Below are 6,938 nucleotides of genomic sequence, written 5' to 3'. Positions count from 1 at the left end.
AAGGCTTTCAAATAAGTCATGGTTGTACGGCAGTGAAGCATCGGTGTTGAACACTGATGTCATGCTGTCGATGATGATGATGATGATTAGACACCCAGTTTATCTGGCTGCTTTCAGTGGTCGCACTTTGAGGCAGGTAAGACAACAAGCTGTTGTTCCTCTCAGTGGACTTGCTTGAAACTGATGTGCGCTGTGTATCGGAAACGAGAATTCAAGATACAGGCAAAATGTTTCAGCTAAACACCCATCACTCTCCAGTTGCTTCCGATTACGTACCTCTGGCGACCCAGATGCTGCTGAGGCAGGATGTGCAGGAGTTGGTATCATGGTCACCGTTCCGATTACGTACCTCTGGCGACCCAGATGCTGCTGAGGCAGGATGTGCAGGAGTTGGTATCGTCCATGGTCACCGGGCGCAAGGATCCTTCTTGACTGGATACCCGCTGATAGTCATTTCTATGCCGTTCGTCTGGTATTATCTGTGAAGTGGCCTCAATATAGGAAGTGCTGTCTGTCTGCATGCTTACGTCCCGACCGGCTGTTGCTCGCACACCATCAAAGGCCAGTTTTATGGCACGCTGAATACCACCCTGTTTCAGCGAGCTGAAAACTCACATAGCGCTGTGGTTGCCATAGATCTGGATGAAAAAGTGGAAGGCTTAGGGCATCTGAGAATCAACTAGGTGGTTGAAATGGATTGGATTCGGTAAGTACGGAAAATGGCGAACCATTGCTTCCGTTTTGTGCTGACAGTAGACTGTTTCTGTTCAGTGCTAACTTCCAAAAAACTGAAGTCTTCCAGGCACGCAATGTCTTCCAGCAGCGTTGAAGCTATGAACTCCAATTCATCATCATCAACCGATGGCGCTGATCAATAGGTGATTGTAACACATGTGGATTCCGACCACGCACTCGTTCGGAGTAGCTTCTCAGGTACGGGCAAATCATTTCGCAACTGAGCGGCTGGCAGATCCGGATGTTAGACTGACTTACCAGAATTATCTTCTGGAGTTCCCTCGAACTACTCCACCATCAGATGTAAATTCATGCTGGAACGAGATCACCACATCTTTGCACGGTTCTAGGACCTTTGCCGCGGCATGGCGCTATCAAGACCACTCAAGCACTGGATATCAGAGTGAATAGTGGCACCGCTTGAAATATCTTGCCGGTCTGGAACATAATTTGCACGACGAATCATCAGACGTCAAGCGACGACAGAGAATCTGGTGGATACGGAAGTCTAAAAAAATGGAGGACGCTCAGAAAACCGGGAATATCCGAGGATGACTTCAGTTGGTCCAGTACGACCGGCCCCCGGAAACCACCAAGGATAACAGAGAACTGATCATCTTGGGTAAAGAACGCCGATAACGCCGAGCCAAATACTTTGAAAAACTATTCTTGTGGCTATCAGCTGCCACTCATCTGGATCCTAAATCTGAAGTAGAACCCTGGACAGTGGACGTGGAACGCCGTACGGCCTCGGGGGTTTATGAAAGCATATGTTCTCTCAAGCGCCACCAACTTCCTCGTCCGGGTGACCTCCCACCCACACTGTTCAAAGATAGAGGTGACTCAGGTGCCAGAAGAATGTCATACACACAAACGGCCCACAAATTTAGTATTTATTGATCTCCAAGGCTCTTTCGACTCGGTCTGTTCTCCTTAACGAGCTTGCGAATCAGGGAATGCCCCAGGAGTTCGTGAATATAATTGGTTCGTTATATTCTCAGAATTTCGGACGTGAGAGTACATGGAGAGCTCTTCAAAAGCTTCCGTACAAAAAGCGGTGTCCGTCGAGAGTGCCCATTTTCTTCATTCCCATTTAATTGTGATCAGTGAAATCATGAGACGAACCCTGGTGTTCAGTTAGCTGCTCGCGAAAACCTTGTCGACCTGGAATGTGCAGACATCGTCCTCGTCGTCGAAGAGCAGAAGGCACAAGTATCATAGGATGAACTGACCAAAGTCAAACTGTCCTTCGCCATGCGTTTGGCATCCACGAGGTGTACGATCACGCTCCTGGACATACAGTCCCTGAACACGCCACCTACAAACCAGGGATTGGCACTCGAAGTTGTGGAGTGTTTCACGTAAGGCTCAGGTCACGTTCGCTATAACGGTGTATCCCTGAATCTCAAGGAACGTGTGTATCAGGTTGCAATACGGGCTGCTTTGTTTTATGTCCCTGAGATATTTGGCCTTCCAAGTTTCGTGCATTTGGATCGTGGTTTGCCATTCAGTTCAGATGAGATTGCGCGATTTCTTTATTAAGAAGGTGCTGTCACCAGTCGGACCACCCAAGGGGGAATGGTCAGGTGGGAATATTAAATAGAACCCTGTGGAAAGCTATTACGACTTCATTACGATCAAAGGGTCTTCAAACCAGTTTACGAAATGCGCTCCATTGGATTCATTCTTTGTTGTGCACCACCAATGCCACGCCACACGAGCGAACGTCCCATCATAGTTCAAAATCCTCAATTGGTACACTATTACCGCCAGGAGCAGTTCTGATGCGGCGAAATATATGATCCTCGAAGTATGACCCCGTAGTCGAAGAAATCGAGCTCCTGGAGCGTAACCCTGAGTACACATGTCCGACACCCTAATTGCATGGGAAAGACGGTCTCCCTGCGTCACTCGGCACCTTCCGCGGAGTTTGAATGCACTACAGCATCCAAACAGCAGCAATCACAGCCCAATAATGATTCGTTTATTGGGCGGGAACTAAATCCTCTGATTCAGATACTGAAATGTCGATTGCTCTGAACACTCCTTGGCTGTACAACAGCGGACACGACCGTATTTCTTGCGCAATAGAGGTCTGACATTATTCAATTATGAAACGAACTCCTGTGAGCATTTATGTATGCGGGGTGTGTTGTATACTTGCTGTTTTTTCAAAGCGTTTCATCGTTCATTGGTACATCGCTTTTTCTCGTTTCAGCTAGCAGTGCCAAAGTTTTGGATGAATAAAGCCTGGCTTCTGGGCCTTCATTTTTTTCGTTCTTACTCTGATTGTCGTCATATTTCATTCCGCGTTAAACACAACACACGCTACTACTGACGCCTGTCTTTTTGTACTTTCACCTATTATCTCTTTTACCCTGCTTCGTTCTCTGCCGGTCCCAGCCCCAGGAACGACAGCTTTGTTCGCCATGCATCACGCCCAGATCCATGTTCTGTGTACCCAACTTCATTTAACAATCCCAACACTTCGGAGTGTTTTCAGACCCCAAAAGCGGGTCTACTTAGCTGTCTTTAATGTTCTCACACTGAAACAAGCACGACAAGGTGCGACTATTGCTTGTACACTGAATTCTCTCTGATTTGATGTATACTGTCTGGCAGAAACAAGGAGTCTGGATGCAAGTATTGTAGTCGAACTGACTGCTTCCTCGCTCTGTTTTCGTTTCCGGTTGCGCACCTCCGGCGAGGTGGAGGCCACTGAAGCACAATCATTCTGTCAAGGCGGTAGCCTTTTGTCGGACGTATTATAAATGTGTGGCCTACATCTCAATGCTCAAAAAGATCACTCCAGACTCGCTTCTTAATAAGAGTGCGGCCACCTAATGGCCCAAACACTGTGATGCGTTTTTCTTACAAAGCTGTCTCAAATAACTTATTTAATGCATAGAGCGAAGATTCAGTTGCGTCTTTAAATAACACTTTCAGGAGTTCACATGCCCGACTGACTCGATGGCGCCCCATAAAAAGAACCATGGTTATATTTGGAAAAGTCAGAAGAGACAGCGACACACATGCAAAGGGTTAATAAAACCGCTGATATGAACGCTCTGTCCGACGATCAAGGCGCTGGCTTCTAGTTTATATTCAGTTTTCGATACTGATTGACTCGAAGCGCATGGCCTCCTGAAGTCTGTCTCACGGATTAGATGAAACAGCTTACGCACATTCCCAAATCCACTGATCTCTTCTATTTCCTCAACCTTGCAGACAGACGTCTCTTTCACTATACATAGGCTTTTTTTGAGTCGATATCCACCTGTCTGGCTTTGAACCCAAAGAGATGTGGCGGCTCCCACTATGAATCTGAGTTGTTCGTTAGACAAGAGGAATGCTGGTTCTCGACAGTGCTCTTCAGTGAATGACAGCTGCGATCAGTTGGCACATAAGTAGACACCACAAGCAGCCACTAGTAGTTCGACCGGTATGAATTCTTGTGAAGCTGAACATTCAAACAGCACATAGCTCTTTACCTATATCCCGTCGAGTGAGGTCCGGGTTTGTGAGCTGAGAGCAATTGGCAGTTCGCCGCAAGAGAGTAGTCATCCGAAGTTCACGGTTAACAGCGTCCAGATAGTTGTGATAGTCAGCTCAACCATTTCACTTGGATTCGGGTTTCAGAAGATAGCGAGTCTGTTGACAGTGCCCAGAATGCATAAAGTGTTTAGGCTGAAAATTTGGCTGGCTCGAAATAACTCAGTGCGGCAAATACCTACTCGCAACCGACTACGCCGAGGACTCAGACGATTGATTTCAGCATTCATATCACCTGTAACGCAGAAACTGTTATTGCACCTTACTTGATGAATGGGTTACGATAAATACGGTTGAAAACATCCATTGGTATCATCATAATCATCATCGACAGCATGACATCAGTGTTCAACACCGATGCTTCACTGCCGCACAACCATGGTTTATTTAGAAGCCATATTGTGAAAAAAAGAACGAAGGTGGAGAGGGAATGGGATTAGTGCTGGCTTACTACAATCACTCCGATGTGCCTACACCTCTGAACACTCATTCAAGCAATCTGGATAGAAACTGACAACAAGATCATCACTGAAATCGGTTGGAAGCCATAGCTTACACCGTCTCCAACCAGGTGTAGTGAGGATCACGCGGTCCCCATCCTGGAGGGCGAGTAGCACCGACAGCACCCAAAGGCTTCGTGGTTTCTTTCATACCCCTCTATCAGGTCAAGGGTTGGCCACCTCTCTGTTTACGCCACTCTGAGTTAGGGATGGAAAACAGCACTCTTCGGTAAATGATGGTTCGGCATAAGCAACACATGTCCCAACCAACGCAGCTTCTGGTGCTGGACACACTTCAGTGGAAGTACCCGTTGGACAACCAAAAACCCGCTTTCTAACTGCCTCGTTACGGATACGCTGAGACCAACCCACACTAGCTATGGTTCTGAGAAAACGATTGTCAAACACCTAAAGAAATCTCAGTTCCGCTGCTCGAACAGGTCAAGTCTCGCAGTCACACAACAAAACAACCCACATTGTAGCTTGATGCACACGTTCCTTCCGATTCACGGATAAACCGCTCTGACACCATAGGTCTCAAATTTGCAAAATCGCGACCCGGGCCTTGCAGATTCGTGCATTGACCTCATCTGCCACACTACAATCAGAACGAATACAACCTCCAAAATACAACTTCCATTACCTCTACGTGGATTTTAAGTGGCGCGTTCAGTGACTACATGTCCACGAACAAGACCTTACGCTTTGTGGGTGTAGGGTGCATACCAAAGGACGGGATGATTTTAGTCAGTTCATCCAAAAACACTTGCGCCATCTCCTCCTCTTCGAAAATGAGAACGATGTCTTCTGCATATTCCAGATCGACAAGGTTTTCGTCACAGGCTATTTTAACATCCGGGTTCTGAAGACCTTCCAGTGTTCATCCCATGATTCTAGCGATCACAAATTTAAAAAGAAATCGAGAGAGTGGGACATCCCTGGCGGACACCGCTTTGTGTACGGAAGCTTTTGGACAGTTTTCCGTATACTCTCACACGTCCGGAAGTCTAAGAATACAAAGAACGTATTATGTGCACAGACTTACAGGACATTCCTTGGTGGACAAGCGTGTCCAGAAGAACAGACCGGTCATCCAAGTCGAATGAGCCTTGGAAATTCAGGAATACTAGAACTTGTTATATATTTGCTGTTTTTCAGACGTTTCATCATTTGCTGCTAAATCACTTTCTTCCGTTCTCAGCTCTCGGTGTCAAAGTTTTGGATGAATAAAGCCTAGCTTTCAGGTCCTTAGTCTTTTCCATTGTCATTCCGATTGTCGTTGCACTCCGACCCTCGTCGTACACAACAATTTATTCATCCAAAAAAGTTTTCTTCGAACAATGGATCGATTCTTACGTCCTGAACCATTCGATACCGACCCCAATACTCAAAACTCGGCAGATACCTGGGAGCATTTGTTCTGTACTTTCACAAACTTCCTAGAGTCAATCGGTTCTCATTCACCAGATAAACTGAAAACCTGGTTCAATTACGTCTCCCCTAGTGTTTACCGATTCATCAAAGACTGCAAAGACTATGAATCAGCCATCGAAACCTTGCGAGAAATTTACGTACAGAACTGTGGGTCACTCATACGTTTGGCATTGTTCTGACAACTGACGCAGTATGAAGATTTGGACAATGCAATCCCTACAAGGCCGGAATCCCGCCTACTGTTACTTACCGTGGTGTGGCGTTTTGTGCACCTCGGCGACCCAGTGAGCTATACTGAGGAGTGTCCGCGCGACACTAACAGAGTCTCTCATACCATTTGGTCGATGGGTAGTGGTCTGACGAGAACAGTCTCCTGGCCCTCCAGGTTGAGGGTTGGAAGATGTGTGACGACGTGTTCCGTAAATATGGTAATATACTTCCATTTCCAGCAGAACACCTCTGCCTTGCGGTCAGGCTGTTGGGCCAAAGGCTTTGGTTGAGGACCTTAATCGTTCTCCTGTCTAGGCGTAGGCGCCCTAGCAGTATCTCAGCCCTCGTGCAACCATGACATTCAAAACTAACAATACTCTCATACGACATCGGCCGTCACGTGGTGCCATCAGCCGCGTCGCCTTACTCGCTGCATACAGCAGGGTGGGGAACCAAAACATGCTACTGCTGACGCCTCCCTTCTTACACTTTCATGTTTTCCATCTT

This window comes from Opisthorchis viverrini, assembly GCF_000715545.1.
Source record: "Opisthorchis viverrini unplaced genomic scaffold opera_v5_142, whole genome shotgun sequence".
NCBI lineage: Eukaryota > Metazoa > Platyhelminthes > Trematoda > Opisthorchiida > Opisthorchiidae > Opisthorchis > Opisthorchis viverrini.
This window is presented reverse-complemented; position numbering follows the sequence as displayed.